The 14,390-nt window shown below is 36.9% G+C and overlaps 1 protein-coding gene across 3 annotated transcripts in view; it reads left to right on the forward strand.

Moving 5' to 3' along the window:
- LOC136847441 (uncharacterized) overlaps window positions 1-14,390 on the forward strand; it is a 761,967-nt gene that overhangs the window by 689,373 nt on the left and 58,204 nt on the right. For 2 of the 3 annotated variants that reach the window (XM_067119137.1, XM_067119136.1), the window contains one exon: window positions 3,152-3,216. The exons of the other annotated variant lie outside the window; for it this stretch is intronic. The gene's annotated coding sequence lies outside the window, so the exon portion shown is untranslated. The remainder of the gene's footprint in view (window positions 1-3,151; window positions 3,217-14,390) is intronic. 3 annotated transcript variants of the gene reach the window in all.

Below are 14,390 nucleotides of genomic sequence, written 5' to 3' on the forward strand. Positions count from 1 at the left end.
TCGTGATTTAAGCTTAGTTGTATTGCGTTTGTGTGTTGGATGATTAATGAAGGCAATATATCCGTTCAGAGAAGTTGCCTCGGTAAATACTAATTGGTACCCTCTCTCTCTCTCTCTCTCTCTCTCTCTCTCTCTCTCTCTCTCTCTCTCTCTCTCTCTCTCTCTCTCTCTCTCTCTCCGGTATTCTAGTTTTCATGTAATTATTGGCTTGTTATGCAGTGGGGTTCAGTCAATCAGTCTAGGTCCGTTATTTGGGATTGATTTCTTGAAAATGGAGCGAGAATTCGATTGATATTGAGGGTAGTTTTGACCTTAGTTTCAACCATAAATCATGTGCCTATGCAATATGCTTTTAATATTTTACATTTTATGTCTATAAGGCAATTTTACTCACATTTTAATTAGGTCATATTATATAATATAGGATATATATATATATATATATATATATATATATATATATATATATATATATATATATATATATATATATATATATATATATATACATATCCACTTACATATGTAGAGAGAGAGAGAGAGATTTATAAAGTGTATGGTTTATTTATATATGTGCGGTCAGGTAATGTCATTCCCAAGTTACAGAAGCATTGTTAGCTAGGTCCGGCTGTATCCCATCAAAGAAAGTCGAAACATATAAATCCACAGACCACCGGAAGAAAAAAAAAGTCAAGACATTGGCTCTGGGTCTTTGACACTAGGGTTTGAAATTGCCTCACACCATCCATGCAAAGAATGATGTCACGTCTCTCCTTTTTGGGGCCATGGAGGTTTGGGGAGGGGCGTGTGTGTGTGGGTGGGAGAGAGTAGGAAGATGTGGAACTATTTGTCACTCGTCTTTTGGGAATTTCAGAGACATTGCCTACTTTTGCCGAGCTTAAGTAGGGTGGAATTACAGTATATCAGTCGCACATTGTGTTGGGAAGTTTGTAAGAAATTATCAAGATGGAAGGAAACTGACAGAAAGGTAACAATGTAGGCTGATCCATTAATTTTGCAGCTCTATGAAATTGCTCCATGACCGCGCACTGGAACGTGCTATGTTTTGATGTTTGTTCCTCAGATATTATCATTTTCTTTCTTGTAGATGCCGCTGTTGTTTTATTATGATTAGTTGATGTATTAATACTTGAAATTAGTTCTCAGTTTTATATCAACTAAAGTGAAAAAATATTGCTAGTAGGAAGGTTAGTAAATGCTTTTAATATATATGTTTTCATCGATCCTAAAACCTGATTTGGTTCTTTTATGATAGAGAGCAAATTCCACTCTTTGTATCATTTGAGAAGTGAATAGGTTGTAATGAAATTCTTTTATTTACTCGGAACGTCAGGGTTGAGGTTACCGCTGGCAAATTTCTGACACTTAATTACAGACTGCAAATCGTGTATCGTGGAGTCCATTAGCTGATGAAGTTTCGCGCCGGCATAGTGGCTTAGGCCCAGTTTTGGGCCGGAATTTGTCTCTTTTGTAGAGAAAGTCGTCCTTCATTTTAAATTAAGGTTCTCTTCATCCGTAACTATTCAACCATTCTCAAGTTATTGCGTAATTACAAATACTATTAATACCACTTGCTGCTGCTAATAAATTATTATTATTATTATTATTATTATTATTATTATTATTATTATTATCGGCTGTTGTCGCAGCATTGAATCAGGTATTAATATACTGATAAATTACTCATAATTTCCCAGTAATTCTGGTAAATATGACCATTTGATTTTCTTGATGGTTTTTATCAGGATAACCTGTTTCAAGCATAAGAAGCTTTTCTTTCTTCAAATCATTTTGATTATGGAGATACTATCCATTTCTTATAGTCTGTGATTTTATGTTTTCCAATGGCTTCGTTATTTTCATGTACATCATTTTGAAAAGTCGAAGTTTTTGCAATTTTTGTGTGCAGGTTTTGGATAAAGTAAAGAACTTACTGAGAATATCAAAGGGTAGAAAACTGCTGTCAGTAATTTGTTAATAAAACATCAAATAACAGTAACCTCATCTGCGTGCCATTATCGATGTAAGTGCATTACGCAGGAACCCAGGAGCCCTTCCCCTTCTCCAGCCGCTGCTCTCTCTCTCTCTCTCTCTCTCTCTCTCTCTCTCTCTCTCTCTCTCTCTCTCTCTCTGCATTCATTTCCAAAGTCACGTCTGACAGTATTGCTTTCAGTATCTCGACAAGGTATTCCCACACTCCTGGAGAGTTGTAACTGTTCTACAGGTAATCTATTAGTGATAAAAATTCATTTCTCGGTATAATGTGGTTCGGATTCCACAATAAGCTGTAGGTCCCGTTGCTAGGTAACCAATTGGTTCTTAGCCATGTAAAATAAGTCTCATCCTTCGGGCCAGGCCTAGGAGAACTTTTAATCAGTTCAGTGGTCTGGTTAAAGTAAGCCTGTTAAAGGCACTCAAGAGTATCCATTCTCTCTCTCTCTCTCTCTCTCTCTCTCTCTCTCTCTCTCTCTCTCTCTCTCTCTCTCTCTCTCGTATGTATGCAAGTGTATGTTTGTGTATGTGTGTGTGTGTGTAGGTAATCTAGAATATATTTTCGGTCACTCTCTCTCTCTCTCTCTCTCTCCCTCGCTTTCTCCTTATCTCAGTTTTTCTTCAAGTCTTTTCCTCCCCTTATCTTGTTTGGGTACTCCTCGTGGCGCCTCCCCTATTATTAGCCATTCCTCTCCAGTCATCCGTCATTATCATCGGTCTCCTTTTCCTCGGACTTTCCACACGATTCTCTCTCTCTCTCTCTCTCTCTCTCTCTCTCTCTCTCTCTCTCTCTCTCTCCTCCAGGGGCAGTTTCAACTACACGAGTTTGTAAACCATCAATGAGTAGGAATGGGTAAGGCAATGTACAGATTCTCTCTCTCTCTCTCACACACACACACACACACACACACACACACACACACAAATGTGTTTTGAGTTTGCAACTTCCATCTATTTCTTATTTGATATCGGCTTGGTATTCGGATGTCTCCTATTGTATTGTTTTTCCATTAGACTTAACTGTTTTTCCTCCAACAGGTTTTCTCTTTTGTTTTTCCTTTTCCACGGAGATATTTCCATTTATTTTTTTTACGTCCTTACTTGTCCATTGAACAGTTTCCTTTCTTTCTTTTGCCAGAGTCAAATTATGCGTCGTCGTGAACCGTAAGAGCAGCGTTTGTGATGACTCCTTAACGAATACTGGTGAGTTTTTGAGTTGCTGTCTTTAAAGTCATAATTTTTTAAGCTGTCGCAGATTAAAAATGTAGAAGCTATTATTATTATTATTATTATTATTATTATTATTATTATTATTATTATTATTATTATTATTAGTAGTAGTAGTAGTAGTAGTAGTAGTAGTAGTAGTAGTAGTAACCGGTTCAATATTTACGTACTTCGAAGCAATCATCCAGCATCATGAGTTTCTCAGTATTCGCCTTGAGTGAAAGTTGTACGATGAAGTCACAAGAAAAGTTGACAGTGGAAGTTGTAACAATGAAGTCGTGTCCGTATGAAGAAAAGCAATTAGATTTTTCGGCAGCGGTGGTCATGAAATTGTCCAGCTGACGCTCTCACCCCATTTTGTGATTAGTTGTCATGACCACAGACAACTTTCAGGCGTTCTGTTTCTCTATCTTTAGAACAGTTTCTTTTTTATGGAAATTGTCTTCTGTATCTTTTATTTTCCCAGATATTGTATCTCTTTATCGTTTTCTTTGTTTCATCTTGGCTCTTTCATCTCTGTCGGTGTGACTGATACTGGGATTGTTATGAATAGCCTGCCTTCCTTTCGTCATTGCTGGGTTTGAGTTTTCTGAAAAGAAAGCTATTGCGCCGGCTTTCTCTGTCCGTCCGCACTTTTTTCTGTCCGCCCTCAGATCTTAAAAACTAGTGAGGCCAGAGGGCTGCAAATTGTTATGTTGATCATCCACCCTCCAATCATCAAACATACCAAATTGCAGCCCTATAGCCCCAGTAGTTTTTATTTTATTTAAGGTTAAAGTTAGCCATAATCATGCCTCTGTCAACGATTTAGGCCAGGCCACCGCCGGGCCGTGGTTAAAGTCTCACGGACCACCACTCATACAGCATTATACCGAGACCACCGAAAGATAGATCTATTTTCTGTGGCCTTGATTATACGATGTACAGAAAACTCGATTGCTTCGAAGAAACTTCGGTGCGGTTTTTACTTATTTTCTCTTCAGTTAGGAAATCCGATAGAAACGCAAAATAAAGGAATCATATATACATATATGTATGTATGTATGTGTATATATATATATATATATATATATATATATATATATATATATATATATATATATATATATATATATATATATATATATATATATATATATATATAATATAAATATGCATGCTTGCATACATCTATTATTTGGGGACCATAAGCTGCTTATGTTGTTAATTATTTTAACTTGTTCTTTATTTAGCTGTCCTGCGTGATGTAAAAATGTAAATTTTGTAGTTTTCTTTGACTTTTTTCATTTCAAAATAACGTGAAACAGTGACTCATTTTAATATATAAAACACCGCAGAGATTAAATTATAGAAGAAAACAGCCGCTTTGTCAGAGCTGGACATCAGATGATGATGACGAAGACCCAGAAACTGAGCCTTGCCACATCCTTTGATTCTTGGCGCCTTGGTTTTTGGTTTCTCTCTTGACGCCTGCTTCCTTTGGGCAGTTTGCCGGCAATCGTGTGCTTTTTCATTTTTGCTACATTTCTTGCAGTAGGTGGCTGTTGGACTGTCTCTCTGAAAGCAAGGTCCCTGGCATTTTGAGTTTTCTGAAAAGAAAACTGTTGTGTCGGCTTTGTCTGTCTGTCTGCACTTTTTTTCTGTCCGCCCTTAGATCTTAAAAACTACTGAGGCTAGAGGGCTGCAAATAGATATGTTGATCAATCACCCTACAATCATCAAACACCAAATTGCAGCCCTCTAGCCTCGTAGTTTTTATTTTATTTAAGGTTAAAGTTAGCCTAATCGTGCATCTGGCAACTATATAGGCCATGTCACCACCGGGCCGTGGTTAAAGTTTCATGGACCGCGGCTCATACAGCATTATAACGAGACCAGCGAAAGATCGATAAATTTTCGGTGGCCTTGATTATACGCTGTACGGAAAACCCGATTGTGCCGAAGAAACTTCGGCGCATTTTTTACTTCTTTAATGTGGAGGCCGCTTTTATGGATACCAATTTCGTTTTGCTCTATCTTAGAGATAATGGAGAAAAAATAAAATGGAAAAAAGCCGTGGGCTCTAATTCTTCATAAGGTACATTTGCTAACAGCCCGAATTTTATAGCATTATGCTAAAATGGCAAGTTAATACTTGCCATACATATTTGTGGCAAGCATGTTTTTCGAAACTGCAGTTGTAAAAGCAGTTACCTCTTGTTACCTTTTATTTTCTTAAATGAAATCAGCTGATTGTATCAGTCGCTGAATCGACAAGTTCGGGTTTCTCAAAGGGTGGGACAAGGTGCGTGATGACACTCAGATGTATAAAAGCGAAGTCAAGATTGACCTGAGCCATACCTCACGAAGTAGACGAAGTAATGAAATCTTTGCGTGTTTGAATTATAGACTTCGCAGAAGAAAATAATCACTGCTTGTTGGAAATTTAGCTCGCTTGAAATGACCTTATCGGTGATGATTTGTGCATTGTCAAAACTAAATTGCATAATATTAAATGTTTTCAGCAAAATTTTAGTTGCAGTTGCGTATAGTTTTTTACTATAGAAATGTGTAATATAGTTTAGTATTTTGACTAAGTCTAGATTAATACTTATTTTGTGTGACATTAACTGCGGACTTTTTTTTTTTTGTTTTTTCCCTTTATTACGAGTATGAAACAGCCACCATGCCTCTCTTGCACGTTTTGCTGCATAGGCTATATAATTTGTCTTTGCTCATATATCAAGAAGTAGATGTTGAACAAGATGTACAATATTTTTTATTGAATCATAGAAATGTAACCTCTATTGCTGTTGTGTCATTTAGATTTATTAGAATACGTGAGTTATTACAAATGTTAGATTCTCTCTCTCTCTCTCTCTCTCTCTCTCTCTCTCTCTCTCTCTCTCTCTCTCTCTCTCTCTCTCGAATTTTTGTAACTTCAGTACTTAACTAAGCTGTCTAAATACATCCGATGATTTCTATAGTGGCAAACCAGTTTGTAATTATTACTAGCTATATTGTTCGACTTCACTGTCTTTGTAAGACTTCACAACTTCACCTAATGGCAAGGCGCCTTCTCCTTATTACATAAAAGGAAGTTCCTAAGATTTTAAATTGATACAGGAAAACTACTTACATATATGTCCATTAGTACTTGTTTCGTCAAATAAACCATATTACAGAACTCGGTGCATTCTTTGAAAGAAATGGTAGGGAGGCATGATAATTTAATTAAGAATTTACAATTTAAATAAAGCTGAAAAGGTGAGGAAAAAGCTGACACCTTTCGACACAGAGCAAATCTTTTCATAAGGTCGAAGTAACCGCACCGTTCTTGTCCGCACAAAGAAATTAAACTGAAATAATAACTTGAAATTATTCCTTAAATGTAATACGCCTAAATTTTTTCACTGAATTGCGTGAAATCAGGATGCTATAATATAGAAATGAATTTACGTAATTTCATATGTTTGTTTCCATAATGCCCAATCGACCAGCGAACAACTGTTACATTTTATATAAACTATTTTCGTATTAGTATGATCGAGAAGTCGTTAAAGTAAAAACCCTCGCCGCCATTGATATACAACGACCACTTCATTCCACGTGTTTATGTCCAGAATGACAAATCGACCATCGACCAAACAAGCAAGTGGCAGCGAGTCTCCCCTCGGGAAATATTGGTCGGGCGCTAATAGGATGAAACCAGAGTTGCTGTTGCCTTCCCCCTTTTGCTTGCACGGCTTTCGGGTCAAGAACTCCCATTTCCTTTTGGTGACTGTGGTTAAAGAGTCTAACCTGTATAGGCGACTTTCTAACGGACATTATTATTATTATTATTATTATTATTATTATTATTATTATTATTATTAGTTTTTCTTTAAACCATTAATCGTTTTTAAAATTTTACCAGTCGTCTTACGGTGTCTAGTAGTCGAATATTCCATATGTATAAAGTGGATTGTGTCCTTTTAAATTCTAGAACTCTAGAATATGAAATGATGGTTAGAATTCTTATACGAGAACTTCATTATTTAGGTTATATAGAGGAACAGTATATGGAGGCCCTTTTCACGTAGTTTCCTTCATAAAGGCTATTTCTTTATCATATTAGCATGTAGCCCTACGTTAAAACCCACCTCATGTTGTTGTCTTTAAAAAATGATCCTCCTTTTGATCTTCGTTGAGAGAAAACACCCTTTCTAATCTCAGATTAGCGTTGCATCATGGTGGGACGCTGCATTGTGTGGCTCTGTGATTTTACTCCACAGGAAAGGACTTTCCTTCCTTGCTCTAAGTAGAAATGTGCGATATATCCCTTTTTTGCTGCCACCTGTGTTACGACAGTCATTTGTTATCTTTAATATTTTCCCCAAAAAAGCAATTACCATTTTATGAATATATGCTGTATGTGTGTGTGTTTGTATTAATTTTCTTTGACTAGTAAGTTATTATATATAAACAGATCTTTTTATTTATAAAAAGAAATTAAAAACTATTGTCCACAACGATTACATTAAGAGGAGTTTTCTTTGACTAGTAAGTTATTTCTGTACATCTATAATGAACAGAAATCTTTTTATTTAAAAAAAAAAATTAAAAGCTATTGTCCACAACAATTACATTAAGAGGAGTGCAGGAACAATACTAAATTTAATCATTAAATAGAATTGAACAAAACGGTAATGCGAGATTAATACTAGATTGCATGGGTAATATTAATAATGTATTACAGCGCTTATTATAGACTACGCTATAAAAGGGTGATTCTTAATTATGTATTGAAACCCACGTTATTGCAGATGTAAAGTGAGGATATAAGTATTGGACAGAGCGTATTCAAATTCGTGAATTTCATGTTATTTTCATAAATTAAAATTTTACGCTTACAAAAGGTATTCTGACCTTTTTTCTTTTTTTCTTCAAACTTTGTAAAATAAATTTGCACAGTGCTTGGTTTGTCGAATTTCGTTTTGTAACTTTGGTCTTCATGTGATATTTTTTTACATTTTATTTTGGTTAATTCATTATAAGGTCTAAATGGTTTTTCTAGAAAAAAAACTTTTGCTTCGAGAACGTGCAATTCAAACAGTGCCAGCCTTATGCTTTGTTAATACATACACAATTCCTGACATCGTTTTCGATAAAATGGAGACAAGGCTGCATTGAGTAGGAAGAGTCCGTAGTCTTGGACTGTATACATATATCTATATAATAAGGAATATAGATCCAGGCTAGCTAGTTTTGCATTGACCGAAGTAAAATTTATTTAACAAGAAACACAGCCACTGGAAAATTTTCACTGGAAATGATAAACTGTATAGGATTTCAGTTTTGAGATCGAAATGGCTCTATTTACAACGGAGTATTACGACTAACCTTCCCCTTCTGAGAGAGAGAGAGAGAAACGTGATGCTTTCGAGTCAGTCATTTGCCATCAGCAGCTCAACCTCTTGATTAATGCTAATGAGCAGAGTAATCTGTGGTTGCGTTGTAGTGAGAACTTACGGTTCGATTGTCATTCTAGGTTTGATGGTTATTTCTGATTTTTCCCTTTTCAAGATCAAGTTTGCTTTACAAAATTCTTTGGCTGTGTTGTCATACATCAACTTTATTTTTTTTATATTTGTCAGTGTTTGCTTGTTGCATAGGCTATAGATGTATCTTTTCCTCTCTGATAAAGTTTTATTTCAGTAAACTGGCTTCTTTCGGGATTTACACTTTGTATGCGTTTGTGCGCGCGCGCTTGACCGCGCTTACGACCATAATGTGTAACGAGCTATTGTGAAGCTTTGCCGCGGTAAATTTTATCTGTTTTTGTCATCAAGGTGAGCGCAACATTGTTGTGGTCTTGGATATGCTGGAAACGGGAGGGATATTTATCCTTTTGGGAAACCTAACAAGTTTCTCTCTCTCTCTCTCTCTCTCTCTCTCTCTCTCTCTCTCTCTCTCTCTCTCTCTCTCTCTCTCTCTCTCATTCTTTCGGGTTGTGGGAACTGTGAGCTCGATGGACGACACCATTGTTTACCTCCACGCGTCGCAGCTGGAGAGCCCTCGAAACTTGTCGAGGTAGCTGTCGAGTGTGGAGCTTGATCGATTGATTAAATGCACATGTGGGCAAGGGAACCCCGATGGTTGTCGGAAGGCCCTCCGGTGATTGACACGTCAGAAGGATAGCGTCTATAGCCTTCTCAGATTCCCACAGGTATTGGCAAGATGAAGAATGTCGTCAGCGAATTCGCAAAGGTGATTTTTAATGGGGTTATCGTAATTAAATTCGCGAGGTTATGAATGGGCGGTCTGAAAGGAAAGTGAATTATGAGTTAGGATTAGAACAGCGAATATTGGAAGAGCGAAATAGAAAACGGATGGAGGAAGCGGCGCATAAGAGGGGATAAGTAAGTGCTGGCTGCACGTGAGTTTTGGCTAGTGGCGGCGAGTCGGGGCTCGGTGCTGCTAGGTGGATGGATGAAATATAATAAGTGTGTAATAAGAGAACATTGATACCCCCTCCCTCCCCGATAACCCATCTCCCTCTCTTTTCTTCCCATCCCAAGGGTTCCCTCTTTCAATTTTTTTCTACTCCCGACTCACCTGCAGGTACGTTCAGCGCTCTCTACAAAGTCCCTTTTCAAGGCGAGGTCGAATTTAGTTTGCTGTGAATCAATCAAAGTAGTAGAGTTCACTGATTAAACGTGTTTCCGTCGTTTCATTGTAGTCTTTGTTCATTAAACAATCGCAGAGTTTTACATTGACAGGAAATTTCTCTAGAAGTGACTTGGCGTGCGCGAGATGTGGACGGGCTGTTTTCTGTTGTGAGTCATGGGACGTGTTGAACGAGGTTTCAAGTATCCTTGGAGAGCGTCAGTCAGTGTACCCTCCCCCTGCCATCATCTATACGGTAGAAACAATAGTGTACCTTCTTGTAAACAAAACTTATCCTTCTGGTCTTATAACCCTTCCGCTTCTCAACCTCTATTTATTATTTATTTAATATTTTTCCTCAAACGTGTTTTGATCTCCTTATTGAGGTTGATTGCCATTCCATTTTAATTTACGGCGAGTCTTTAAAATACTGAATTACTTAAAAACCAAATTTTTTGGAATTAATATTCTACGTTACCCTTTGAAGCTACAGATTGCAATATTTAGCGTCATTTCAGGAGAGGACCTTATTTTGCTGTTCAAGATGAAGTACCCGAGTAAATTTTGGATTTGCTTTCCATTCTACCTCAAAATACACAAGTTGTTCTTGAATTAGGTGGAATTAGGTATAGCCAAAGTTGCTGAATCGGAATGAACCCGAGACTGGTTATAGCACAAATTTGTTTTTTCGAATTTATAAAACAAGCCAAACAGGATTACAGGATGACTGGTTGTTGCGCTGTTTATCTGGAGTCCTCATTCCCCTTTCTCTCTATTTCTTTTTTATTCCATTTACTCTCTTTCCAGTCTTTCACTTCGTGACTCATATTTCATTTTTCGTTCACTAATTTGTACTCTGATGAATTCAATTCCTACCTGTTGAACCCAGTTGAGCACTGCGATCCATGGGACATAGGTATTAAGTGTTCATTATCCGTTCTGCAGGGTGGTACAACGATTATAATATATAAATTATATATATATATATATATATATATATATATATATATATATATATATATATATATATATATATATATAGTGGACGTATCAGTAAATCAAGAGAGTTGACACATTAGCACAAAATGTACAGTATATCAAGACACAAAAGGAAAATGATTGAACACTTAACTTAATCTAATACTTCCGTCTTGTTGCTATTGTCAAGACTCATTGAAATGCACCTAATTTGTATCAGACATGTTTTCACCATTTGGTCATCAGGTAAATCGGTTTAAAAAAATAAAAATGATAGTCCGTCGTCACTGGAAACAGACCAGTGCTCACAAACAATTAATTTATTACCTGCACAAAAGGAAGAAATTTGTTCCTAAACGGTTTTAGCTTGTTTTCCACTGACCTTGTGTCATGAACATCTGAAAGTCGATTTCTCTGAAGCCATTATGAAGGAACGCGTCTGGACGAAATTTGGTGCATCGTTGTTTCCATATTATTGGCGATGCCAGTAAGAAGAAAGTATTAGCTGGATTGAAGATTTTTTAAATTTTTGCTTCCGTAACTTCACCACACTCCCACACAAATTTTATTTATTTATTAATAAAAAAAAAAAAAGGAGTAACGTTTTGATAGAAATTAAGCACAGTTCATTTTATTGGGAACTGAAGTTCGCGAAAGGAAAAAAAAAAACCTGCTTACCAATATTAATAAAAATGACCATTTCAAAAAATCACCAGTTTTTATAAAGAAAAAAAAAAGTTTGGTGATAATGACCGCGTTTATATATAAAGAAAATCACTGAAGGTTTGTGCCTTGTCGATTGAGGCCTTATTGCGGCCCTTGATAGTTAGCACAGACGAAACAAAATAATCTTCCTCGAAATATTAGAGTTGGTTTCAAGGAGACTAAAGCAAACTCACTTCGCCCAGTCAAGGGATGTTTCCAAAGAGCAAAACAGTCTCTCCAATCCTCTGTACCCAAAACCAAACTCAGTTCACTTTTTATGGACTGAGTTATATCCCCCCCCCTTTTCCCCCTAAAATACTTCCAGTAAGGTCCAGGGCAAGCTTGGCCAAAGAATAGAGGTCACTGAGAAGTGGTGTGTCATATTTTTCAACACTGTTTCCCTCAACTTGGGGTGGCTCCAGAGGGAAAACCACCACATTGAAAACTGCCACGTTCATATTTTGATGGCTGAATCAAAGTTGATCCCAATTGCAGAAAACTTCCACAATATTACCCCGCTTTACACGCGTGCAGGGAAAGCCCACTCGCAGTTTGTCAAACCCCTACATATCTGTATGTGTATGTGAAATAGAGAGAGCTCTTCTGGAATGACAAGTAAAATCTGTCAGTGTTGCCAGTGGATTCATGATTATTTTTTGGAGCAAAGATTAAAAGTTAAACTGAACGTTACAACTCTGTCATTGGTATCAAGTTTCCGTAACATGTTATTTAAAGCAAACACAGTAGGATTTGCGAAGGAAAAATAGGTATATTTTTCTGCAATGAACAACTCCGGAAAAAATCTGTCACATCCAAATGTATGCATTCCGTGGCTAAGCTTGTCCTGGATCTTCCGGAAAGTATATAAGGGAAAAGGTGGGATTCAGTTTCATAGAATTCAGTCCAAGGAAAGTGAAATTAGGTTGGTTTGGTTAAAGACTTTTTTGCTCTTAAGAAACATTTCTTGACTGGACTAAATGAGTTTGCTTTCAGCCCCTTGAGAGCGAGTCTATTGTTTCGAGGGAGAAAGTTTTCTCCCGCCTGTGTCAACTATCACGTGCCGAAGCAAGGCCGCATAACCTCTGTTTTTTCTGGCTTTGTTGAAATTGGTAATTTTTTAAACGATCATTTTATTGTTACAATAAACGAACCATTTTTTGTTTTCGTAAATTCTAACTTGTAATACATTAATCTTTACTGTATCTATCATTGTCAAGGGAGCCTTAAAAACTTTTGTTACTGAATGCTGGTTCTGGATGGATTTTTAGTTTTCCGTAATAGAAAACTGTTGAGATGGCTATATGTCTGTCCGTCCGCCCTTTTTCTGTCCGCCCTCAGATCTTAAAACTACTGAGGCTAGAGGGCTGCAAATTGGTATGTTGGTCGTCCACCTTCCAATCATCAAACATACCAAATTGCAGCCCTCAGGCCTCAGTAGTTTTATTTTATTTAAGGTTAAAGTTAGCCATGATCGTGTGTCTGGCACCGCTATAGGTGCCAACAACACAGGCCACCAATTGGCTGCGGCTGAGAATTACTTGGGCCGTGGCTGAGAGTTTCATACAGCATTATACGCTGTACAGAAAAAATCGAATGTGCATTTTTTAATTTGGTCTGAATGTCCAAAAAGGTCTTTCCTGGGTCCTAAATCGACGATGTATACACGGGTGAGAGAACCTACCTTACATTACAACACCGACTGTTGGCCGGTTTTTGCTGGAATGATATTTCTGCCAGGCCGTCTAGCATTTATCTCTCTAACTTTTTCTCATGCCTTAATTCTGTTTGTAATCATCGTTGTTTTTCTCTACCTTATCGAGATAGAATGATTTTTTTTACGCAGTTGTATATAGTTATTCTTTTACCAAACGTACGAGGAGGTATGACTTTACCGTTTTCCTGAAAATTACTTTTATGGTCGTGATGTTATTTACCTATATATCTTTGACTATTTGACCTACCTATTGTACGGCTGGGGTTCTTATATACACCCTTAATTTCTCTGTATGTGTCATCATTTTCCAATATCTAATTGTTTAAGACCGTTCATTTTAATAAAACTACATTTTTTTATCATACATTTTCACACGCTTGAAGTTTTCGTGTAGAAGCTATAGGGTGCCTCCTTTGTTCTCCAGCTCCACTTGTTTGCCATGTCACTCATAATCTGGTTTCCTTTCATGAGAAGAATTCAAATTGTAAGAATAAAGTGTCACTTTTCCTGTACCCCTAATCGCTGGTCGCCTCGGGAGGGTTTAAAAGTTGATTCTGGGATGTTTCAAAGCTATTTATTCTCTGTCTACATATATTTTTATTTGATTGCTCATTGCTGTGAATGCTGGACATTTTATAATATATCATTTTTGGGCAGCTGTGATTCATAAATCATATAGGTGTTCTTAAAAATGTAGTTCTTGAGATCGAATTAAAGAGGACTTTTTTTTTTCATAAGTATAGCTGCTATTTTACCACTTTATAATATAAAAAACCATGGTCGGATAATTATGTTAGGCCTAAAGAAATTGGGAATGACAACCACGGTAGCATTCACAATTTTCCCTACCCCCTAGAGCTGTTGAGGTCCAAGTGTTCACCATTTATCATTGTTTCGTGTCACATTTGACATTTTGAGACATCTACGAGGAACGTTTTAATATTGTAGTGAGTTAGCAGTAGCTCATCTCAGATTATTTTGAGAGATTATACGAACTTCGATGGCAGAGTAGTGCGTGTTGAACGAATTAATGCTTGGGATGGCTGGGGGGACGGATAATACTTACGAGGCTAAAACTAGGCACTTCATTGTAAGTATTCAGTGTCGTGATGAATTCATATAGTGA

This window comes from Macrobrachium rosenbergii, chromosome 16, assembly GCF_040412425.1.
Source record: "Macrobrachium rosenbergii isolate ZJJX-2024 chromosome 16, ASM4041242v1, whole genome shotgun sequence".
NCBI lineage: Eukaryota > Metazoa > Arthropoda > Malacostraca > Decapoda > Palaemonidae > Macrobrachium > Macrobrachium rosenbergii.